General features: G+C 41.4%; 1 protein-coding gene across 1 annotated transcript in view; it reads left to right on the top strand.

The window, feature by feature from the left end:
* Positions 1-26,769, top strand: part of esama (endothelial cell adhesion molecule a) — a 78,153-nt gene that overhangs the window by 942 nt on the left and 50,442 nt on the right. The gene's annotated exons all lie outside the window — the stretch shown is intronic.

Below are 26,769 nucleotides of genomic sequence, written 5' to 3'. Positions count from 1 at the left end.
TGTTGGACACGTTAAATATATGCCCTGAGGCTACACTCATTCAATCAATTTGACATTTTCATTTTGTCTATCAAATCACAGCAAAAGTCTGTCTGAGAGTGTTTTCAACATGTAATGCCAAAATGTAGCGTACTTATATTAATATCTCCCGACAGTCTATTCTTTAATATGTGGGGTGTATTTCTATGATGAATGGTATTGAAATTATCTCGACATTATTCACCATGTCTTAATAACTAATGAGCAGATGACGTCAGTCTGTGTTTCTGGGGGTTCTCTATGTGTGTGTGCTGCAGGATGAAGCTGGATTTAAAGCTGGAACACCTGTTTGTTTTTCACAGGATTTGAAACAAGTGTGTTACACATGATTATGTCTTCCAGGGAATAATCCCTTTATAGCTGCTGTAACATTGGCTCAGCCGCCACTCTCTCTAGCAATGTATTAAACTCCTACTGTGACTCGTATATTACAGGCAGCCTACTTTCCCCCATCATCTCTGTTTTAAAAATTGGGGCACAGTACGGCTGTAAGACTATTTCGCTAATATTTCAATGAATGAGCAGTTTTAAATGATTAATCAGGTGAAACAGTGTTTTCTTGAAGCGAGCATTTTACACTTTACAGAAAAAGAATACTGTGGTTGTTAAATCCTTGCTTGGCTTTATGAGAGGGAGAAACTTGAAGTCAAATTTAGTCTCAGTCAACAGGCTGCATAACTTGAGGTTATGCAGCCTCTGCCAATGATTTGACAGAAAAACATCCTTAAATAGCCACAACGGATCGCTGTAAATTCATATTCATCTGGTCTGTCATTCCTCTTGTCTCAACTCAACCCTCAGCTTTAACAGAAACTGCGGTTTTCATGGAAGTCCAGATTCATGTCTCGAACATTCACTTGGATGTAGCCTTCTCTCAGGAACAGTCCTGCTTGCAAATACTGTATGTGGAAAACAGGAGGTATACTTTTAAGTTAAGCTGCTCCAGGTGAGTGTGTTACTTCCTTTCATTCCGCCTGTGAGACAGCAGGAGCTTCACATGTTGTCTGCTCTCAGCTGAAGCCAGTGTGTTCTACAACGCTGTTGCCAAAACAATCACATGCGCTGACACGGGCAATCCCAGGCTGCCTGTTAGTCAGAAGCAGGGCTGTTACCTGGGGAATGTTGCATTTACCAACATGCTTCAGACGCCTTAAGGCATTTCAAGGACTTATTGCTAATAATGTCTCCTACCTGAGGTTTAACAGCAGGCTGTGATTCATGTCAGACAGGACATTTGGACAATACAACCACAGTGCTGACCTTGACCTCAGCATTTGACTGGCCATCAATTGCCCTGCAGGTGTGTCCTGAAAACACTCAATGGTCAGACACAGGGAGGAAATGTCCATGAATAGCAGCCTGTGGCAACAGGAAAGCTCCTTCAGCTGCTGATGGAGCCGAAGGCCTCAGAGCCGGAAGTGAGCAAACGTCCTTCAACAAACAAGACCTTTGGTGTTAGAAATCACAGCAGTGGAGGAGGTCAAAAAAGAGAGGGATTAAAAAATATACGTAAAAAATAAAATATCTTGAAATCTCAAAAAACGGAAACGTTGACCTTAATTAGAAGTGTATTATCTCAACATTTGTTATTAGGTTAGTTAAAAGGTATAATATTAAGTTGAAGCTACTATTTTGAAATCTGTTGACATAAATCATTTAATTAAAGTCAATGGTTCAGTTTTTTCATAGCTTAACTGACTTTTGGTAGTTTGACTTTCTTACCCGTGTACTACGTTTTTGGGAAGATTGTTCTTCTGTGTACGGTTTTGGTAATTATTCAAGCTAAACTACCATTTGATAATAAGGAAGTTTGGAAACTGCTGCTTTTAGTCAATGTAATGTTTTGAGGTTTTATACACTTGCTGTGACAAACTAGACATCTGATGATGCCAAATTGGCCTTTGGATTAGTGATGAATATTCATATTCATCACAAATCCCCCCCCTCAACATTTAAGACTGTATTAAATGTTGAGGCAGTCTCCGTGACCTCATCATAGTTTTACTAAAGCCAAATGTGGTTGGCTATTCATCACAAGAAATCTCATCTCTTTGTCATGTGTTTCTAATCATAGTAATTTTTATAGCGATATCTGATTTACTGTTCCTCTCTGGACGTTTTCAATCTCATTTTGTGTTTTTTTGTAGTCATTTTTCAGTGCCTTTGCTTCTGGTTTTGTGTTTTGTGCTCATTTTGTATCATTTTGTGGTCACTGAATTTCCACTAAGGAAAGTTAGCAGTCTCTTCATACAGAGGAGCAGCCTCTTACATCAAAACGTCAATCTTTGATTCGTCTGGGGTCATGTAAATACCTTAATCTAATTATGTTTCTTAATTAAAACCGTATTCACAGGATTAATGCTGTCATTAAAGGATGTGGAGCAGTGCAGTATTAGCTGCATATTTAAATTGCTGCTTTGACCTTTAAAGATCAGGTTAAGGCTATTTATCAGAGGTTTGCTCCACATTCGCAGAGTTACTGCTATTTTTAAGTGTACACACACATTCATATTTAAATGGTTGAAAGAGGCATATGAGTAACATAGCTAGTAGATTAGATTCGATTAGATTCCTTTATTGTCCTTGCACTCACATACAACAAACAGCAATCAAAGAGGTAGAAAAAAAAGTGCAAAATATATATATAACAAAACAACAACAACAAAAATATACAAAACAAATGCACACACTAACGATACGACACAATTACTTCTATCATTGGCAGCGAGATATTGCACATTCCGACTTGCCATGGCCCTAGTAGCTTGTTACTTGGATATGGGTTGAACTGTTGTTGCCACACTGAAAACACTCACATTAGTTAAATTATGTTTCACATTTCTGTATTAGGTTAGTTGAAAACAATAATAATACGTTGCAACTAATGTTTTTTTATTCAAACTTAATATAATTGCTTTCAACTAACCTAATACAGTTATATGAAGTCTGTTGACACAATACATTTAATTAAAGTCAACGTTTTAATTTTTCAGTGCATTTGTAAATTCAAGCTAACTTATTTGGACTGTTGTTGAGACAAAGAAGATTTGGTCATGCCTACTTGGGCTGTAAGAATTTGGGATTTTGTAAAAGTCTTATAGACCTGAAGACTTAAAACATGTAGCCAGTCTACGTGACATCACCCATAGCTTTAGTAAGTGCTGTTGGGAGGCTCAATGTGGGCGTGTCAGCCGGCGCTACCTCCACAGTCCTGACTCCCCCTTAGACAAAAACTGGGCCAATAGGTGGAGCTGAAGCGGGCAGGGTGACGCAGCAGAGCAGACATGAGACGTCACCCACCTGTCAATCAAAATGACCACATCGTAATTGTGCATAATTTAAAGCCTTATGATAATTTAACGTTGTGGTAAGAAGAGCGCTCCCCTACATGATGAAAATGATCTGGAAATCAGCTATAGATATTTTAAGTTACCTTAGCTATAGAAGTGTGTGTGTGTGTGTGTGTGTGTGTGTGTGTGTGTGTGTGTGTGTGTGTGTGTGTGTGTGTGTGTGTGTGTGTGTGTGTGTGTGTGTACGTGCGTGTGTCTAACAATGCATTTCCATGAGCACACATTTGTTGCAGCTTATCAGAGGCAGTTGGTCTCTCGGAGTGTAAGCCGTGCCTTATCTCCGGACCAACAGTTGAACCATTACTCTATTCTGGACACACCAGCTGGAAAAAGAACATCTTCATTGGTTTTCCAGGTGTGTCCCACAATGGACTTAACTTATTTAACGAGGTCAATCCATACAAGCTTCAAAGGCTCCATTGGGACAGGATTGGGTGGGGGGGCGGTAGAAATCTGTGCTGCCACTAGTGATTTTCTGTGGCAACTCTCAGTGATTTCGAGTAGTGAACTAGAGGGTTGAAAGCATTATTTTTAGATACTTGTATTGTTTTAACACGGGGCCATTTAGGGCCCTGATCCCCCCCCCATTAAAACATAACATTCCTTAAAGCTCAGCATTCTCACACTCTATATATGACAATATGACAACATTGGTTTGTTTCTGGTTTCACTCCCTATTGTTACCCTGACGACACATTGTCCCAAAATATAAAATGTTTCCCCTGAGACTGGCAAAGGGAGGGCCATGGAACGCAGTTTGCCCAACCTACAACTATTGCCTTATCTCTAATTGCCTATTTCTTAGAATAATACCAAGTGGATATGCGGCAAAGCCCCTTTCCTCTTTAGCAGGGATTACAGCACTCTGACGCTCCTCCCGATGTGTCCCCGGCAACTGGTGCAATTTTGATTTGAGGAAGGAGATTGAGGGATTTATCAGTTCATACGTAATGACACAGAAATACATCAGTGTACTTTTTCCTCCCCAGTGAGGCAGTTTGCTGTCCAATCGTCAGTCTGTGTAAATGTGCCGGTGCCTCTTGTAATCCCGTGTATGAACATCCACTGACACTCTGCACACGGTCCAGGAGAACAAGAACCTGCAGGGGATTAGGGCAGGTCCAGCATCAGCAATAGATATAGAGAGAGCATTTATCATGTTTCTCCAGTATTTTAATAAATAAATAAATTCCTTTGAAGCATTACATTTCTACGTTACATCACATTTAATTTAGCTGTCGGCTTTTTTTCAGAGCAATTTACAAAAAGTCCTGCAGGTACATGAGCTCAGTGTCAAGACACACTTTACCAGGCCAGTTATTTATTAGGGGCACAAACAAAGAAAGTACTCACAATTTCAACATTTTATTTCAATTTTAAGTCATAGTGCTCAAAAGAACCCCCTAAAATATCACGATTGGTTTGTTTCAGCAACAGTAACATTTTCTAAATTATACTGTTAAAAACAAAACACATTATCATAAGTCCGGCTCAAATTTGAGCTCAATATTTGCATCACAAGTGGTATTATCATACACTCTGCTTGTAGAGGAGTGGGGGGCATAGATGAGTCCAAGCTCAGGCCCTGGCCTAAGCTATCTCACAGCCAAACCATTGTACGACAGTGCTAAGAATAGTCGCTTAAAACAGAGGTGCCGCCATGTTCATCTATACGTCAATCTGAGTTTCTAAATTGCTGCCAGGGGACCCGTAAACATCTATTGATAATACCTTCATTAAAGTCATAATGACAGGATTAATGCTGCGATTAAAGGATGTGGAGCAGTGTGAGCTGCATATTTGAAACGCTGCTTTGACCTCTGAAGATCAAGTTCAGGCTAACTATCAGAGGTTTGCTCCACTTTCACAGACTATTTTTAAATACACACACACATCCATATTTAAATGTGCATCCACACAGTGAGAGCAGTCATTGGATGACGGCAGGCGGACAGATGAGGAGGAGCTGTGTCTCTCAGCTGTGTGGGTTGTCCCTGTCCTGGGCTCTCTTCGATGTCCCCGCTCCATCCATGGACGCAGGAGGAAGAAGGCCTCCTCTCAGGGGTCATGAGAAAGCCACTGGGCGACTTTCCCAACACTGGGCCCTGGCCTGGGGACTCTTAAAGGCACAGACACATGTTTACATCTTTTTCTTCCTCTTCCCTCTGTCTGTCCGTTGGCCCCTCCTCTCAAAAAAAGAAAATCCAACACCCTAGAGATATGGGCATAGTGGCGTTTTTTGTACCAATTGATTGACAGCTGGAAAGATGATAGAAATCTCTAGTGTACAGTAAAACATGCTTTTGTGTATTGTTTTGCGTCTAGGCTACATAAACAGAGTTATTGCCAGCTGATGGTAGCTTGTAGCTGAAAGTATTTCCCACAACAAGTCTTTATGGTTAATATATACATATATAAATACAGAGTATAGTATATCTAAGGAGACGTTATCATGGTTTCTGTAGGGTCATAATAAGTCATAATGATGGCATGTGTTGCTGAATTACACACATACAAAACTACAGCGTCAGCCTCATGCCCGTCTTACTGCAGGACTTCCTGTGGTACTGCTGTAGCCAGGCTTAGACAGTGCCCTGGTTAATGACTGTTTACAGCCAATACAGCCTCATGGAGACTATCAGCTGGGTTACAGACCGGTGTGGGCGCTCCGCTGTGTTCCCCCTCACTTCACGTCAGACTGCTCATGGAAAAAAAAGTATTTTCCTAAATAGTTACCGTGAATAGTAAGTGATATTAGGTCCCTGACTTGTGATCACTTCAAGCACTATAGATAGATCCCATAGGATAGGATAAATGTAAAGGTGACATCAGAATTTGCAGTTTGTTACGCCTGTCCTTAAAGCATGTGCTGTCCAGTGGAGCAGTGGAAACACAAACAGACTGCTGTTTTTATTTATTGTGACTAAACAACGTGACTCATTAAATGTTAGAGCCAGCAACTACATATGGCTGTTGGGTAAAACAAGCAGATTTATGTGCTGATTATTGTTCATGTTTCAAACTTAATATCTTTGTGTGTTTTAGATATTTGGATGGAACACAGCATCACATACCGTTGACTTACTTAAATTGAGCATTTTAACATATAGTGCCAAAAACAATGTATAATTTTCTGTAATCAAAAACATATCTGCAGATTAATCAATATATATAAGTTAAGAAATTCCACTTACAAAATAATTAATGAAATGACAGTATGGAAACTATGAAGTAGTATTCAGTGATGAGCGTCTGCAGCCCCCCTCTGCTTCATGGAGCTTTACGGTGAGTTTCAGCATGTTTAACCCTCTTCTGTTTCACTGTCAACTCTCGTAGCATCGTTTTCAGACTCAGGTAGCAGCTGTTTTCAGAGAAAAAGCTTTATAAACTCACTGTGCACTACCTGCTCAGCAGCAAACAGCAGGCTTAGAGAGCAGCTGGTGAACAGAGAGGAACATTTAGCAGATCAAGAGACTGACATTTTCTTTCATGAGCTGGTGGAAAACCAAAATCAAATATAAAATGGAGAGACTGACACAAACACACTGTCAAAATACAGTCTTTGCATCATTCATACATTTTATAGAAATGTATATTATTCTACTTAGTAGGCAACTTTTCTATTTCCAACAAAAATAACACGTTAATGACATTCATACAACACGCATAATATTATTAAGCACAGGGTTTGTTTAATATGATTTATTCTGATCTCATTATGGCACTCATCAGAAATAAGCTCTTGGTTAAAGATTGAAAAATAGTTTGAGGGTTGATGTATTTCAAAATAGAAGCTTTGTTTAAGATTTACTATCCTTAGAAAGAAAGTGGAATATTAACTCTTTGTGTTGAATATGTGTTGTATAATTTCCAGTTGAAACGCTGTGTCTGACATGTAATGGGTTTTGAAAGGGTCTCCTAAGGTCGAGTTTTGTAGAATCTTACCCCAGCCACGGGGCCACAGTTACTAAAACTTGAGGAGCCCTGATGTGGCTAAAGGCTTCACAGCATCATGCCCCCCCAGTTAGCTGAGACGCTCGTCTGCTGAGAGAAGGCGTCCTGCTCCTGGTGCTGCTGACAGATGTTGCAGGCTGAGGTCAACAACAAGCACAGCCACACATCCTTCTAAACCTGCCCTTCAAAAAAAGAAGTTAATAAAGCTGCTGACAGACGGGAATTGAGGGCATGGGCTTAGACAAGATAGGCTATGTTAAATTATTCTTACTTGGAGGTACTTAGGTGGGGGTGGGGTTAGAGTCTGATGCCTTCATGACTTCAGGGACATAATCCTGGTTGTCTTCTTTAAGTGTTTTGGGCGGCTCATAATCACTCTCTGCAAACAATCATCCGTTTGTGAGCTGCTGCATTGTTTTATTCCCATGTCCACTCTTTTATGAGAGCTGCTCTTACATGAATCTGATCTTTGAGATATCATGGACTTAAACAATTAGTGATAAAAGACGTTTGTGGTTTTAGCTGGCACTGTCCGCTGTTTGAGACAGATTAAATGAGAGGGGATCTGAATGTGCTGTGGCGTCTGCAATGAGAGGGAGATATTTGATACCAGATTTGGTGCCATCTGAATTGATTGTATTTTACCATTTGGGATGTTTTGATTGGTCATTTTTCACAAAGAGTTGAAAAACGCATAAGGATCAGATTTATTTTAGATGATACCAATATTTAAATATTCACAATCTGCCCAGCGCTGATATTTAGATTCTCCTCAGAACATCTGTGCTGATGCATTTTTCATGAAACTTAATAACCCTAATTTTACATTTCATAAAACTTTTGAGTTACTTTTTTTTTAGTTAGTTAGTTGCGAAGTCACCGATGTGAGGAGAGTGCTGATATAGGTAGGAGCCTTTTATGCCGTGTCTCACAATGAGCACAACTACATAGTATATTCCTTCATGGATGGCATACAGAGCCGTGTACTTCTTCTGACGGTGTTGAAATAAAATATATTTGACATTAGGACAAGTTTAATTACAATGACCCAATGAAATCCATATGGAGTAATCGTGTATGAGATTACACTGGCAGCAAGCAGCTCTGTGGAAAAAGTCATTATAGTCACACTATTAGGCCGGAGCCTTCAGGGCATCAGAGCTGTGTCCTCAGTGAGGCAGAACGAGGGAAGAAGAGCCGTTAGAAAGAAAGGACGAGGCACAAGTAGGGTTTATGCCTTCTAGACGCTGCTCAGGGAAAATTCCCTCCCTGATGCTGATATCATTCATTAGCACCGTGGCCTGTGCTCTCAGGAGGGGGGTTTGATGGAGTGTTGAAACTCCATTTTAGGGGGAGTTTGCAGCTCAGGAGGTCCAAATCGGAAGGTCAGTGGTTCCATCTCCAGCCCCTGCAGTCAACATGTGGGAGTGTCCTTGGGCAAGATACTGAACACCAAATTGCTCCCTGTGGCACGGGTGTGTGAATGTTTCCCTCAGCAGACACCTTGTGTGGCTGCCTCTGCCTCTATGTGAGTGTGTGTGAATATTGACTTGTATATGTAAAAGGGCTTTGAGGGGTCACAAAGACTGAACTAGCGCTCTAGAATCCTTTAACCATTTAACTTTATTTTACTAAATCCTCCCTCAGGTACTTAGTGATTTCCTATATAGAACACAGAAAAATGAACCACAAAGAATGACAGTGGGTTCCTTGTGTTTAGATATTCAATATTACTATCACTACTAATACTGTTGTACCCATGACATTACATTTGGCTGAGTTTATCCAAAGCTCTTACAATGAGCAATAAACCTTAACGATATAAACTCAGAGCAACAAGAAAAATGCTGATATGTTCATTTTAAAAACGCCAAACCATCTTAAGTTATTTTAAAATGGGCTAAACTGTTCTAGTGCTATTTGTGTGTGTGTGTGTGTGTGTGTGTGTGTGTGTGTGTGTGTGTGTGTGTGTGTGTGTGTGTGTGTGTGTGTGTGTGTGTGTGTGTGTGTGTGTGTGTTTGTGTGTGTGTGTGTGTGTGTGTGTGTGTGTGTGTGTGTGTGTGTGTGTGTGTGTGTGTGTGTGTGTGTGTGTGTGTGTGTGTGTGTGTGTGTGTTGGGTTTAATGGCCAGAGTACAAGTTAAACAGAGCTGTAGACTTTATGCTGTCCTGATATGAATGGGGAGCTCCTTCCACCACTTGGGAGCCAGGAGAGCAAACAGGTGTGTTTTCCTTCATGTTACCTTGGTCCCACTCACAGTGAGCTGATTGGCTGATGTGCGTGAAGGGTACATGCTGGAATGTGTGGTTTAACCTGGATTTGGGAAGGACATGTGAGTAAGTGCTCTGATGAAGCACGCTCAGTGTGTGAGGAGCAGGGCTCTGAGTGTGTGACTCTCTTAAGTTCAGTTTGATCAGAGGCATGTTTCAGGGGAGTGAACCAGAGTTCGACCCCCCTCTCACACTGTGGATGATGCACAGCGGTTAATCGAGCACACCACCAAACACCAACCATATGTTTTTTGCATCGCTGTGAACTTCACTTTGCTGACAATGGAAACAAAGTCTTCTGTGCAGCATCTCAATTTAGTGTCAGGAGTTCTGAGATATGCCCTGATGCTCAGAAATGGCCAAAGGCATAGATTTGAAGGATTAGTCAAATCAAGATTTCTATTTTGATCTATTTCAAGCATTGAAAAGCTCAGCAAAACATTTCATATGTCTACATTTCGCTCTAGAGAGAAGCGTCAGGCATTAGTGAATATATGTTTTATTAGTGAGGATTCAAACCACTGGAAGCAGCGACACATTGTTTGTTTTTTTATTCTTAACGTACAATATATACATGTTAACATATTAGAAATGACTTAAAAATTAAGAGACCACTTCAGCATTATCATTTTCTCTTGTTTCATTATTTATAGGTATGTCTTTGAGTTAAATGATTTTTTTATTGTATTCTATAAACTACTGACAACATTTCTGTTGGATTTCAACAGACTGTGTCACTGTGGCTGCCATAAAAGAAAAATGTGGAGTGGTCTCTTAATTTTTTCCGGAGCTGTATGTCAGCCTGACCAGACAAAAACATCATTAAACACAAGCATAGTTGTATATTAAAAATGAATAAAAAGACATTTAAATATTTTGGCATAAATCTCTTATGACCATTCGTGACAGTGTTTGCCTCCTGCACCAGGACATCCATCTCCCCTTGGTCAAATTCTGGATTGTTCTTTCCATCACCAAAACTCCAGAAGAGCAAGGTACTCATTAAGCACACTGGACTAAAAGGAGATTTACTGTTATTGCTCATAAATAGCTTAAAGCTTAGAGCTTTACTGAAAATATGTTGTAGTCCACTTCCAAATGCAGCAAAGGTCTTGCAGCGACCTCCACTAAAAGCATCCAGACTCTCCATTGGATTTTGGGATCTATAAATAATCTCTGTGGCAAACAAACATTTATGATAGTTACATGTTTGGTTCAGCAGGATAATCTCATATATTAATACCACTTTTATGAACGAAATGCAATTGCCTGAAGTAAAAAGCTAACGTTAGGCTATAAGGGCTATCAACACTGCTAAGCTAAAGTTGGCTAATGTTCTGTGTGTTCATGTTTAGTCGTCTCATTTACACACTGCAGATTTTGAGACACAAAAACTTCACCAGTGGGGTATTTACTGACATATTGTATCACACATATCTTATATTCAGGCATCTAACCAACACATCATTGAATACCTTTAACTTTGAAACAAGGTGGTAAAATGCTAACTCATTCCCGGGTTAAGCACTCATTCCTGCACCTTGGGTCAATCACACTAGTCCAGGGGAGCAGTCCCCATCTGCATTTGAAATGACTGCACCATTCATCTGCTTGGTCTTTAGATAACAAACGAGACATCACAAAAACCATGTCCTCTCACACGATTTGAGATATGAAGCATTCCAGAAACAACGTGTGTAAATCATTTGCACACGTAGTAGTAGCATTATTCCTCCATTATTTCACTGTCTTGTATCTGTGGTGTTCCAGAGGGCAGGACCTCTTGTTTACCTCAGCAATCATTAAGCATTAAGCACCCCCCCTCCCTGCATGAATAACACCTGTTACTGTTTATGTTTTGGAGGGACGGATCTGTTCAGAATGTTTCGTCCTTTTCTTTCATAAAGTACAGCTCCTCTTTCTTCCCTCTTTTTTCTACTCTTCTCTGCTCACAAACATCTGGCCATCAACAATATTGCACCCCCCCCTCTTTTTCCTTTTTTCTCTTCATCTTGTCCTCCTCCTCATCTTCCTCCTATTCCATCCCATCTCTCCTGAGGGTTACTGCTCCAGCATCTCATCAGCATCAGACTGTCGGGTCAGCCAGGAGGGTTATAGCAGAGGGGCTTTGTTTCACTAGTGTGTGTGTGTGTGTGTGTGTGTGTGTGTGTGTGTGTGTGTGTGTGTGTGTGTGTGTGTGTGTGTGTGTGTGTGTGTGTGTGTGTGTGTGTGTGTGTGTGTTTGTGTATTCCCTCCTTTAGCCTTTCCCCCTCAGCCCTTAATACTTCATTGCCAGTTCAGATCATTCCTCCCTCCCATCTCCCCTTGTATCTCTCCTCTCCCTCAGTGGGAGGTGTGTGTAATTATAAGCTCTTATCTATTTTTCTGTCACACACAACTACACTCTGTGGATAGCTTAGTTAATGTCATCTTCTCTGATAATAGCTCAGAGGTTTAGCCCCTCCATCCCCATTTACCCCCATCTTCACCACGCTCCAGCACATAGAATTTAATTGCTATTTATTGAAAACATCTCCCACATTGCTCACCTCCCCTGGCTGATCACCCTCTCCCACAGACCGTTATGGGAGTGGATATGTTTTAATGTGTTGCTAATATGGGGATCGCTGCCAACATGTTCATAATTGGATTTATTTTTCTTTATTTTTAGTCCGTGTGACTGCAGCCCTCAGAGAAAACATGTGTGCCGTCATCAGATTTCTGTGTATCGGTCACAAAAAACGCTGTATTTGCACCCCTGTCATTTCCACAACAATTCCTCCTAATGAAACCATTGGTCTGTTCCAAAGAAAATGTTTCAAATCAGTGAACTTTAAAGTTAACCAAAGCATAATGTGACAATGATATGTTTAAGGTTTGGGTATACAATGTGGGCAAAGTTAACGTAGAGTGTCAGCCTCATTGCTTCTACGCACGATGACTGTAAAACATATCTGTACAGTAAAGCGGTTTCACTGTTTAGGTGTTTAAGACTCAAAAAGAACATGCAAGTCATATCAGTTGTATTCAAGCCCCCAGAAAGTGAACCGGACGTTGAAGCAGATTTCCGTAGTGGCCAATCGGCGATTACTACGACATCTGTGTCAGTCCGTCATTGGGCCCCAGAAATACCTTTCCGTTTGACTTACATTGGGAAAGAGTCTTAAATCAGTGAATCATTTCATTTAAATTAAATCAGCTGCCCAGTACGAACACTTTTAAAGCCCCTTATCTAAATCATTATGGTCATTACATTTTAAAATGCAGTCCAAGTCGAATCAAGTTATTTTCCCTCTCCATTCATCTGACTGAGCCGAGGTCGGCTGTGACGCTGCAGACTGGAGGCGGGCCTTAGGCAAAACGCATGTTCTATGGTCCCAGATACTGGTTCTATGGTCCCAGATACTGGTTCTTTTGTTCTCCAGAGTCAGGCCCTTTTGGCTTCATGCGCCACAGAGCAACTTTCATAGCAATGAACGAGGTCCCACCTCCAACGCTGTATCCGTTGCGTTGGCCCATCCCCCCACATAGGCTCCATAGTCAATTCATATAAATAACTACTACAGCCACTATATTCTTTGTCACTTGAGCATAAACATCGTTTTGGGCTCTTGCTGAAGGAGGACTCCTTTTTTTCGCAGAGACTCTTCACCACTCGCTGTAAATCTTCTCAAAGCTTCCGCTGCTCAGGTCCAGCTGTCCTCGCATGCAACTATTGTTAACTGTAAAAGTCACTAAGGACCTGTGGGCCGAAGAAAAGGCTGGGTCAGTTTCCTTGCACCGATTGTCTGACGCACGCTCTATTTTCTGACTCTGGAGCCAAGAACAATGGTGATAATGGCTGCAATGTAACAAGACAGGAAAGTACGGAGGAAATTCTAACTGAGACACAATGCTGAGTGCTTTACTGAATGCTAACCTCATCCTAAATGTCACTGATGCCGTTGCTGTGTCCCCTCCTGACAGAAAGAAACACACTAAACCTCCATTCATTTCTTTTCCCATGTATGTATGCACAGCACTACTGTACTCTGAACTACAGTAGAACTGAGGCACAGAAAGCCCCCATAATCTCCCCTCACATGTGTTTGAAGAGGTGGAAGTCTCTCATCAGAATGCTAAACAGGATCTATAAGGATTAGGTCTTGGTTTGAGGCAGTGTAGCTTATTGCTGACTCTGTTTAAGGATTGGGAATTTTGAAAATATAGCCACTTTAACAACAAAGCGACAGATTTCTCTCATGTGGCACTCAGAGTCTCGTTAAGCCACTCCGAGAAAGATTTTTTAGAAAGCACCAACAAACCCAAAGCCCTTTAGTATAGTATCATCATTGATGTTTTGAGTGTTCATTAGTAACTGCTCATTACGTTCACTGATTTCCTGAGGCCAACCATCCGTGAGAGTCCATTAACCCCGGACATTAAGAATAATTAGGCAAAGTGCTCATTTTTTGTTCAGATATTTATACTCTGGATTGTTTGTGTGGATGTATACAAAATACCCAGAAGGCAATTTGTAAGGAAATTGACCTATTGGCTCTCCATTTCTGTATTCCTGAGGGGTTTTGTTAGAAATAATCAATATATTGGAGCGGAACTTTAAAAGATAATTCACTGTTTCTGGACGGATCATATTTGTCCACTTCCGGTAGTATTACCGGATGTTGTTTTTAGCCTCAGATAGCATAAAGCTAATATTGTATTGTATATATGAGTAGAGGGAGAAGGACCAGTGGAGTTACATACTAAACACACCGCCTCTACCTCTCACTCATTGATGCTGCAATGATACAGTTGCCTAGGGTGACCAGACGTCCTCTTTTGCCCGGACATGTCCTCTTTTTATGTCCTGTCCGGAGCGTCCGGGGGGGTTTTATAAATTCATGAAAACGTCCGGTTTTCACAGTTTTTCATGGGACCATTAAGCGTGTACTTAAATTGAATGGCGCTTTGCACAGAAGTCTACTGTACTTAGACTTCCCCCCCAACAATCGCAAGTGTCCTCTTTTTCGCCACCTCAAATCTGGTCACCCTACAGTTGCCTGTTTAATAACTGATAAACCTCAGAAGAATTGCATAATAGAATATTGTAGTTGAGAGCTTCAGGACTTCACTAACAAGATGGCGACGGTGACGTCACAAGAGGACCCGCCCCCGACGACGTCAGCCTATAGAAGAGTCCGGAGAACCCCATGTGACAAGCAGCCAACAGGATCCAGCCCCCCCCCCCGGTACCAACCAATGAGAGCACGAGAGTGGAGCGCGTCTTATTTTGAAGTTGTGTATTGTATGGTCGGAAAGGGGTGGTTCTATAAAACATGTTTGTATTTTGAAATCGCTCTCTTTTGTTCCGGACCGCCAGACAGTAACTACTGATGAGCTCCACTCAGTCAGTGGCCTGTGGACCGTGTCCCGGGCTATTGAGCCACAGCTGTGAAACTTTTGTAAAACCTACTATCCTTTTATTAAACACTCCTTTTATAACTTTTAAGAGGAGGTTTGCTTTCTTTCTTTTGAATCGACACCTGGGCTTCCCATAAACGAACATTTCTTACAGTTTCAATTCCTATACACTGAATAAAAAACTGAAACGTTGACTTTAATAAATGTATGATGTCAATACATTTCACATAACTGTATTAAGTTAGTTGAAAGCAATAATATTAAGTTGAACCTAATATTTTAAATTTTAACTTAAAGGTCCCCTATTATGCAAAATGCACTTTTGGATGTCTTTTATACATAAATATGTGTCCCCGGTGTAAGTAGACTCACAAAGTGTCAGAAAATACAACCCTCTCTCTTTTCCTCCTTACCCACTTCTTAAAAAACGGGGGTACAAACGAGCTGATCCAGATTTGCTGCGGACTTGACTAATAAGGAAAATGGGCCGGCTTCACATTGAACTCCTGGCAACTTCCCGGCCACGTACCGACCTATCTTACATAATATATACAGTCGGAGAGCTGAAATCACCCCTTGTTTTGGAAGTAATATGGTCTGTGTTTACATTAGCAAGCATTGCTAACACTCAGAGCTAACGCTGTACTGGAGAGACTATGTGTAATATAAAGGTCCTGTCCTTGTGGTAAACCGGAGAGAGAGAGACGTTTGAGCTCCAGACTGCTTCAGAAATAATGCTGGATGTGGTTTGGAACATATGGCGTTTAATCACCGCAGCGTTTAGTTTTCTACTCACTTCAGAGAGAGCTGTGACGCTCCAAAGGGGCGTGGCCAGCAGCAGCTCCAAAGGGGCGTGGTCAGTAGCAGCTAGTTCATTTAAAGCTACAGTCACAGAATCAGCACTTCAGGAACTGGGCTGAAATAGAGGGGGATGAGGCATGCTACAATGGGGGATCTGTTTGCTATTTTGAGTAAAACACTTCACAGACAAGTTTAATATAGATATTGCCCTACAATATGTTGTTAAAATATAGCATGATAGGAGACATTTAATAATATTGTTTTCAACTATCCTAATACAGTTATGTGAAATCTGTTGACATAATACATTTAATTAAGTCAACGTCTCAGTTTTTCAGTGTAGGCAGAGGAGCAGATGAGAATGAAAGAAAATAAACAATGTTGGCTAGGTCATAAAAGCGATCCTCCACATGTTCATACATGGCTCAATGGCCTTATTAAATGTCTTCCTCATATTGTCACATGGAATTAAAATCCTCATTTAGAGCCACATGTTTGGCGTCCCTCTTGGAGACCCTGAGATGCGCTGACTTCCTTCTCTGTTACTCTTGTTGTTTCCAGGATTCTCCCGTTTATTCCCCCAATGGGAACACTTTAATCACAATGGCAGATCCATATACTGTATCTCCACCTCCATCCGCGTGCTCACAAACACACTTGCTAATTCATTTCTGTACTCATCCTCTGGGAAGGCAAGTCTCGTCTGATCCGTAATCTCTCTCTCTCTCTCTCTCTCTCTCTCTCTCTCTCTCTCTCTCTCTCTCTCTCTCTCTCTCTCTCTCTCTCTCTCTCGGGCGTCCCCCCCCCCCCCCCCCCCCCCACGCACCTCCTCCGCCATAACCATCATCAGGAAAACAACTTTACAGATTCTGTTTAATAACAGCCGCGGCATGCACGGAACCCACAGAGGAATACTAGCTCCTGTCTCATCTCGCCTCCTGACACTACCTGTCAGTGAGCGAGACGTCACACAGCGGGGAGCAGAAGAACCATCAGACCCCCCCTCAACCGCCTAGACTTGGCACTCATCTGTCTTTTACCTCCCCCCCTTTTTAAAAATAGACCCAAGCTGTCAAGTGCCAACCGCAATTTTTTCCTGTCTTTCTCCCCCACCCATTCCCTCCTTTTACTCACTTTCTTCATATTCATAATTCGCTGGCTGAAGCAGACTCCTGGTCATTACAAGTCATTTTCAATCTGTCTATCCATTACTCAATCACTGCTGATGTTCACCTGTCAAGGCGAAACAAGAAAAAGAAACTAAGGCACCATTACAAAAGAAGCAGTGGGCCACATCTCTGACCCTGAGTGTCTGTACCAGATGTTTATATGTGAGTTATCAAGCAACATAAGCCACTAAAAAACCTTCAGAAGCCATGTTGTGGTCCAAAGTTGTCGAGCTGAAAGTGTGATGTCATTATTTCAACTACTTGATAAAAACAATATTGTGCTCTTCAGGAAGTGTTCTGCTCCAAATGTCCCTCTGCTGAAAGCTGAAAGCTTCTGATGTTTGTATGTGAACCTGAACTGACCACGAACATAAACTCTCATCAGGATGCACAGCACATGTGAGCACCATGTTAGCCACACTGAACTTGAATTACTTTCGTAAATGTGCTTAACTTAAGAGGACAGGGATAAATACAAGTGGGGGCATGGCAGGATTAAGATGACAGGGCAAAACAAGCAAACAAAAATAAGACGACAACTGTGGATCTGCTGGTGGGTATCAGCGGGACAACAAATAAAGAAATACTATACATTATTAATGAAAATACTTTAAAGAAGTTACGTTGTGTTTTCTGCAGCTTCAGTTTGTATATTTCATTGAGAGTGTTTCTCCTCTGAAATACAAAGCTGACGATCAAAGTCAGAAAGGAGTGTCCACTGTTTCATGAGGACACCCAGTGATTACTGTTGTCCTTCATCAAACTTTTTGTTTCCATTTAACTTCAGACCAGAAGTTATGCTATCAATTACTGCTACACGCCAAATGCATTATGGGGGATAAGACTGTGTTGAGACCTCTGGGTCCTCCTTGTGTACACGAATACAAACTTGAAGGTTCACACACCAACAGAGTAATGTTGGATTGTTATATCTAATGGAAGGTTGTTCATCTTCCCTTCAGAGTGTGATGAATGGGCTGTGCAAATAGGTAGTAAATGTCTAGACAGATGAGTGTGACTGATATTTACTTTAGTGTTTTAAGAGGAACGTTTTAAAGCAGTTTTCTAGTCAATGCTGTGATGTCCATGCTACATTCTGTTAGTTTCATGAAATCCGTTTTCAAGGTGACATGAGCTCCATTGATAAAAATGATTGTTACAAATGTATGGTATTACAAAAAATAACTCTAAATATGAAAGAACATTTTGAATAAATAGTGAGTTGAATCATATAATTGAGGAAACAAATTCACAAAAAAAGGCATTGACTAAATGAGTGGAGTGACACAGGTTGATTTGTCCCAGCCCTAAGGTCAAACAAAGCTGCGTTCTTCTGTGGGTTTTTCAATGGAAAGCACCCAAACAGCCATTAGCAGGAAGAAAGAAAGTAAGTTAATCAACCGTGCCATGTGTACTGTGAACGCTAGCATAAGCTGAGTCAATGTTGCATTAGCTGTGTGTTCTGAAGTGAATACAAAAAGAATAGTCCGGATGTAATAAAGTGGGGTTAACTGAGAGACCTATCCAGTCAGTGTTTTACCTGCAGTAAATGTCAGTCGGTGATGAAGAGAGGAATACCTGCAAAAAGCTATGCATCCACTGAGGTTAACTGGGGCCGCAGCAGAACGTATTTTAGAGACTGAAAATGTAATCTATGCTCACTTCAAAGCCAGCAGACTGCTCTTAAATTTACCTCACAGAATTTGGGAGTTGTTAGTCTACTGCTGCCTTCCTCGATGAGCTGGTTGGTGACATTGTGCTACTTTTTGAAACAAACTGACGTGGTGTCCATACTTTACTTAAATTGATCTGAGTTTCTACAGGTCACATGGAAAATCATTTTTAAAAAGGCTAGGGAAAATAGCATTTCAGTACTAAACAAACAAACAAAGGCACATTAGGAATATTTAAAACAAATTCTAGATGATTTTTAACTTTGGATTTGTATGTCACCCTGCATCTTCTTGACTCCTGGGTGATGACCTCTGACCTCTTCCTAGTCAGTGTTGTGACTGCTCTGGTGTTTATTCAGATCCTGTTCAGGGTCACTGAATTATTGAGCTTTTCACACAAATCCTCCAAATGAAACGACAAAATGCAGTTTGTCACGGAGAAGTTATTTCTTATCTATTTCTTACATAGCAGAGGTGGGACCAAGTCACCGTTTGGCAAGTCACAAGTCAGTCCCAAGTCTCAGCAGTCAAGTCCAAGTCAAGTCCCAAGTAAAGACAGAGAAGGGCAAGTCAAGTCCAAGTCCAAGTCCCGATCTTTTTCAAGTCCTGAACAAGTCATCATGTATTCTTCACTTAATATTGCAATTATTAGACTATCGATCATAATTTGAACATATCAATCTAATCTACTGTCTAATTTTATAAATACAGATTGAAATATGTTCAATGTTTCTGTATTGAAATCTTTTACGATATACACATGCGCCCTAAGACCTTCAAAGTATCTCAGAGAAGAAGTGAGAGTGAATATTGAGAGAGAGAGAGAGAGAGAGAAAGAGAGAGAGAGAGAGCTAACATGTGCCACAGCAATGAGAAGGTTGTTTTTCATGCAGACCGGACGGACCGCTCTCGACTAGGCTTCCCTTCCGCAGCGCAATTGCATCTTTTCTGTAGGTGAAATAAAGAAAAATCATGAATATTAATGAGGGGAAAGCCGGGGATTATCCAATCACGTTGGTTAACTCCCTGATCCAATCCAAAAAGGCCAAAATCCGCCACATGATTGCATCGCTCGCGCTTGCCTGCCGGCTCTCGCACTTTACGGTCTTCGGGGCTTCGCAAATTCGCGTTGCAGGGAAGGATGTCCATGATCAGGAAATGTAGTTTTTGACTCGAGACATGTCAAGTCATTACAAGTAAAAGAGGCAAAGTCTGAGTCAAGTCTCGAGTTAATAGTATTCAAGTCCAAGTCGAGTCGCAAGTCATGCCGAATTTGATCAAGTGAACTCTGAAGTCATTAAAATCATGACTCGAGTCCAAGTCATGTGACTCGAGTCCACATGTCTGCATCATAGTATGGGGTTCTGGTCCTCACAATTACAGCAAAACATGAATGCATGTGTGAACAATAGTAAGAACAGTAGTATTATTGCATGTTGCTTTCAACATTATATGAAGACTTCTAAACCGTGATAGGGGAACTGTTCATGCTCTCTTTCTTGACTGCTCTGCATTTTTTCATATTTTGAGCAGACATGAATGACTAAACTCATTGAAAGCCTAAGCTCCAAAATCTTATGCGGCAGGATTTTTTCTTAAAGGAGACTTATTTAATGGGAGGAATTGAAAATATGCTTCTCACTATACAATCAACAACTTTATAAAATGTTGAACCATTTTAAACTAAGAAAGATGCTCTTTTGAAGGTAGAAAGAATGTGGGTTTATTAAGATTTTTGGAGCTAGTTTCCAAAGCATCTTCTGAAGGTGCAATCATGGTCGAGGTGTTTTGGCAAGAACTCAGTTGTTGTTGTTTTATCTGAGCTGAAAGAAAGATGCTACAGAAGTTTCGCTGAGAGCGAATGAGTGAGAGGGGAAAAGATGACAGCAGACTATCAGAGAGGCTGAAAGAGAGGAAGGCAGACGACACAAAGACCATAAAGAACATTTTGTCGGGAGTCAAGAGGTGGAGGGGAGGGCATGGGAAGAGAGAAAGGAGAGGCAGAAAGAAAGTGGAGGAGAGCAAATGAAGAGAGTGGCAGATAAAGCCAGATACTGAGCCGGAGATTTGGCTGTTTAATCGAGTGGGAGAGGATTAGAGCCGGATTATGGAGGAATTGCGACATAGCAGCAAATTAGCCTGGTAGCTTTAATCTGCTAGGCGGACAAGCCGAGTACTTGACCAGACAGCTGTGTGTGTGTGTGTGTGTGTGTGTGTGTGTGTGTGTGCGTGTGTGTGTGTGTGTGTGTGTGTGTGTGTGTGTGTGTGTGTGTGTGTGTGTGTTCGGCTCGTGTGCTAACGAAGTCTTAGGATGCACTTAGACAGACACACTTCTCTCCTGCTATATTGATGAAACAACACCTACAGTATTTAACCGTTTTATATTGGGTGATATATATTTGATCATTAATTACATTTTATTTTATAAATTCAACTCATCTTTTATTGTTTCTTATTGGTTTTCTTTCTCTCAGAAACCCATACGCAACAGATTTGTACCGCAGTTTCCACATTGATTAAGGATTACAGTTGCACCAATTTATGAAAGTAATCTGCAACTCTATCGCTCAATTAAAACATCTTTGTATTGGGTTTCGACAATGCATAACCAGTGTTTGTCATTTAGGAATGGAGAGCACAATATATGCAAACACAAATAAGACGGTGGTTTATGCTGATTGTATGTAAAAAAAGAGAAATAAATAACAAAAAAACATAAACAAACAATAACAACGACTAAAGTAATCCCCTACATTCACTGCCAGTGAGCCTCATACACAAATATTTTCCAGAAATATTGTTAAATGAATATATATGCATGTTATACATATGCACATGCAACATATACGTACACATTCACATTTACTGTATACATACACACAGACAATACGTGCTGCAGATAAGATAAACCAATACCAAAAAAGGGTCCCCAGGCTTCCTGAAATGTCCTGTTTGAGTATAGAAGTGAATATCTGATCCAGTTTCATGCAGGACATTACGTCCGTTAACCACTGTAAGTGAGTAGGCGGGACACTGTCTCTCCACTTAAGCAAGATGGCTTGACGAGCTAGGAGGAGAGCAAAGGATCACCGCCATTCTGCGGTTAAATGCATCTTCTTTCCTATCACCCCAGATAGGGCAGCCAGGGGATTTGGATCCAGTTCAGTACTGAACACCTGGGATAGGCTTTGGAAAATCTCCGTCCAGTACATGCTAAGGAAGGTCCAGTACATATGAAGGAGAGAGGCTTCAGTATTTTGGCATATATCACAGTAGGGACTAACATCAGGATAGTTTGACTTTTGAATTATGAGATATATGTACCACTTTGAACTGAATTAAGCATAGAGAAGTTGAATGAACCAGTTTAAGTATAGAAGTCCATGTATCTACTGGAAGAGAAAGGCCCATATCCACCTCCCATGCTGCCCTGAGCTTATCTGTGGAGAGACACCTTAGATCTGACACCTTGTTATAGAGAGCTAAAATAAGTCTGTTCTAGGATGAGTTTAAAAAATCTGATTTAAGGAGATTTAATTTTTTGCAGGTTTACATTTAATTCAACTGCTCGAATGATGCCTTTTTAAAACAAGTGATTCCTTTGCTGCGCCATTCTAGGAAGCCACAATCCAAAACGGATGGTTTAAATAAGTGACTTTGTATTATGGGACTCAGAGGAGAAAAGTCTGACAGGCTAAATTGAACCCATATCCTTAGTGAGTGTTTAACCAGCAGCTCTAATGATAACGCATGATTTGCATGTAATTTTTCATGCAAATAAAAGCCAAACTGTACTGTGTGTCCGACCAAAAGTCCTTTGTCACCTTGAGGCGTTGTAGACCAAAGCAAATATAGTGACTATAGACAGATAAATGAAATATGAAAATAAGTGCAGTACAAGAAAAACCCAACAAACTAAACAGATATCTTTATTTGCTCCAAATACAGTAGGAACAAAAATAAGGTACAGGCCTAAACTGGCTTTCAGAAGAGACGTCCCAGAATGTGGTTTATTTAGCGAGTGTAATGTGATTCATTCTCAGAGTTAGCAGTCATGCTGTTGTTTCGTGAGTTAACTTTATGTCTGAGCAGCCGGAATCTACATAATAAAGAATATTGCAGGCTAACATGTTTATAGGAATAACATTACACTTTTTAAAAACATTTGACTTCTTAACCGTAGACTACACTGTCTATGATTCTAACCCACATGAAGAAAGAGTTTCAAACACTTTGCACAGCAGACTGTTGGACCAATACTCTTCACACACATGGACAGTGAGCGGTGCAGCTTGGCTTTGGTCGCAGCATACACACTGATCCATGGCACCATGTTGACCATGAGCACAGTGGTGTGTTGAGTTGTGATCCCCTGTGAAGTCCAGGTTTATCTGCAGGAACAGGGAACATGTTGAGGGCAGTCTGTGGACACAACACATGAGAGAGTAAGGGAGTGAACACTCACCCACAGCTTAAGGTAGGCAGTGCTGTGGCAAGTAGATTGCTCTTGTGTGTGTGTGTGTGTGTGTGTGTGTGTGTGTGTGTGTGTGTGTGTGTGTGTGTGTGTGTGTGTGTGTGTGTGTGTGTGTGTGTGTGTGTGTGTGTGTGTGTGTGTGTGTGTGTGTGTGTGCCAGAGATGAAACCTGTATGCCTATATATCCTTATTTACAATGCAATTGCGGTTTTCAAAGTGGGTTAAAGTGCAATGATTTGATTAAAGATGGTACACACATAGCACCAATATACTGGTATTCTTACACTGCTCTATGTATTCTATATTTCAATCCAAAAGCCTTTTTAATACACCATCAAAGATCTCAACAATTATAAACTCACTGAAAACTGAACTCACTGATCCCAAATTGGAAATGTTTTTGTTGCAGCAGCATAAAACAAAACAATGCATTGCACATAATTAAACATTAAAAGAGTAGAAATAAACAGTTCTAAAATATAAACATCTCAAAATAGAAATAGAAATAAACCGGCATTCGAGAGTGAAAAATATACAGTTGACCGTGAAGATAAACAATCTATACACTGTATGAAACACTATTGAAGGGCCAATTACTCAGTTTAACTTGATTTACGAATGAATATGGTCCTTAAAAGAAAGGTTTTTACTCTATCTGTAAGCATGTAGCTGCAGACTGTGGCAGCCGGAGTTAGCAGGCAGTGAGAATCTGAAGTGAAGCGAGTAGTTCCAGTCGTGTGAGCAGAGCAGCCTGGATGAAACCTGATCAGAGCAGGTAGGTCAGGCCCCATGAAGAGAGAGACAGTCCAGTGAGTCACCACACACACTGTCAGTAGCGGTGACATGCCGCACACACATGCATAGCTCGCACCAACTCACACCTGAGTGTGTTGCACAGGAAACACACACACTGTATGTGATAAACTCTGTGACACTGCAGCAGGTTTTTTAATCAAGGAGGAGCTAAAGTCGCTTCACCTGAGCCTGGTTCTGCAAATGAGGATAGGTGAGGTGTAGAGAAGCATATCATCTGAGTTATAACTTATTAAAGCTGTGTGTGTGTGTGTGTGTGTGTGTGTGTGTGTGTGTGTGTGTGTGTGTGTGTGTGTGCAGGGGGATGGGCGGACAGTAAGACTTACATAAGAGCCCATGTCCACCTTGCACCGCTCCTCTCTCTGTAATGGAGACCCCCGCAGGCCCTGGAGCCGAGGTTTCGCGTCCATTTGAATCACGCTCCCTTCACTGGGACCTGGCGCCTTCTTTTCCCGCCTTGGCGCTCAGTGAGTCTTGCTAACAGGCTGCACTCCACACACACTTCACCTAGGGGTTTGTGTAGATGTTTTCTCACGACAGTGCAATATATTCACTGCTAGACAAATGCTTGTGTTTGTTTTCTGCTCTACTAACCCATTTTTCATCTTCTTTGGAGAGAATTTGGAAAGCTTCAGACACAATGAGAGCAGCTCTTTGTTCCCTTTGGGCGCCGGACATTCAGTCAGCCACTGTGAAGGAGGATCTTCACCTTCAAGCCTTTGGTGGGGGGGGGGGGTTATGTCAAAATGGTCACAAAAGTGTATGCTGAGAATAAATATAAGCTGTAGTAATACTGTATATCAGACCTGATAGCAGCATATCGTATGCTGACCCTGACAATCTCAGTAACACAAACCGAATGTTAATAAAAACCTAAATGAAACAGGTTTTAAAGGATAGATTTAGAGTTTTTGTGTCTTGTGTATGTTTAAAGAATTATTGGTCAGTGTAGAAAGAAAATAATAAATAAGAGTACACATCCACATTATATTAAAATGACAAAATAACACACATGGAACCACACCTCTGCCCCATCACACTGTTCTGCTACTAGCCTACTAACATAGCCATCGAGACTAATAAGCTAAATGTAGAGAGCAGTTGTATGACATACTGCTTAGCTAGGCGCTCCAAATCATATTTGATTAAAAACATTTTCTGTACGCCAATACTCTCAGGAAAAGTCCTAACATTTATTTTTCTAAAGTGGTCATCAATGACACAATGTTTGGCTCTGACTGAAACCAAGCCACACAAAGCAAGTGATATTACCACTTGGCAAACTTTATGCACGCCTTTTACTCGTGTCTGTTTATTCCCCAAAGCACAAGACCGTTTGTTATACTAATGAATTAATACAGAGCATTTATCATGTTGATGTTTGACAGCAGCAGAGAAACATGGAGAACAACGCAGCATTCACGTGCTCAGAGTGAGAGACAGATTCTGTTTTTAAATATCAATGAAGATAGTAATGTGATGGAAGCTTCTGGCGCAATGGAGATGAAACTCAGAGAGACACGGGGAGAGCTGGAACTTTGATAGCAAACACTGAAGGTTTATTATGAAGTTAATGGCCAGAGAATTGACAAGACATTTGCTGCAGCCACGAGTTGACACAGCGGTTGCCCGACCGATCTACTTCAATACGAGGTTTTAACCAGTTCGGAAAATATGGATCCTGAATCTAACTAAAGCTGTCGTACATAGAAAAGAATGTACGCCAGGGAACCTACGTTCCAGATAAGAAGGGCTTCTAGACGTCCCTGAACAATAAACTATCTCAGGTCAGCTTGTGCTCAGTCATAGACTGGCATCAACAAACCGCCCTAGCTGCCCCTCCTTAAGGGAGATTACAGCACCCCAAGGCCGAAGACCTATGCCATGGGAACGCAGACAGAGGAAGGAGAAAATGATGAACTAGGTCAAAGGTTAAACACCTAATCCAAAAATCCTCTAACAAGTATCAGAACAAGATTAAGGATGGGTAGCATTAATACTGAAAGTATGGGCTCACACTTTTGAACAGGAAGAGGTCGGAGCAGAATTTTGATTTGAAATGCTCTCTTTGGCATGTAGTTGACGATTGACACAGGAACACAGGATTAAACTATTTATATTCCCCTGTGTTCGGGCCATACTTAAAGGGCATAGTTTGAAAGCGCAGGATGCTATCTCTGCGGCCCGGCCTCTACCTCCTGCCCGTCCTCTCTGCTGATTTGTTTGTTTAATGCTTGAACAACATGACAGGGTAATTCTTGCCGCACCCCTCAGGGACTCAGTGGGCAGATCAAGTGCAAACAAGTGACTTCTGACCTGGAGCAGGATATCACTATCACCACTGCCCATCTCATAATCACTGCCCCTCTCCCTGAGGATGCCGTGGCCATGTAGGGGGGAGTCTGAACCTCCCCAGTGGTGGATTTTTCTTCAGGATAGGGACGTCCTGCTGAGTGCTGCGTTCAGGGGAAGGAGAGTGTCTTGCATTATGCATGGCCGTTGTTATTTTCATCACATGGTGCTGTCAGGCGTCATTGTGCTTTCTGCCCTGTCAGCACAAATTGCACTGAGTTCACAGATTGTTGTTTTGGTGTCTACTTTAACCCCCTCTCACTCTACCCGTGTTTACTCCCTCTGCACTCGCTTTCACTGCATCAGGGAAATGGGTTTGAGAAGACCCAGTGGGTTTCCATTAACATGTCCTGTCTCCAGAGTGTTGAGGGTCCCGGTTTGAGGAGGACTCAGAGTGGAGCCGCCTGATGTGACAAAGCCGGCCCTCACTCTGAGGCTACTCAGGAGAATGAGAGGCAGAGAGTGGCTCCGC

The sequence above is a fragment of the Eleginops maclovinus genome, chromosome 11 (assembly GCF_036324505.1).
Source record: "Eleginops maclovinus isolate JMC-PN-2008 ecotype Puerto Natales chromosome 11, JC_Emac_rtc_rv5, whole genome shotgun sequence".
In the NCBI taxonomy this organism is placed as follows: domain Eukaryota; kingdom Metazoa; phylum Chordata; class Actinopteri; order Perciformes; family Eleginopidae; genus Eleginops; species Eleginops maclovinus.
Note: the sequence above shows the minus strand (reverse complement) of the source record. Positions and strands in the feature narration are given on the sequence as shown.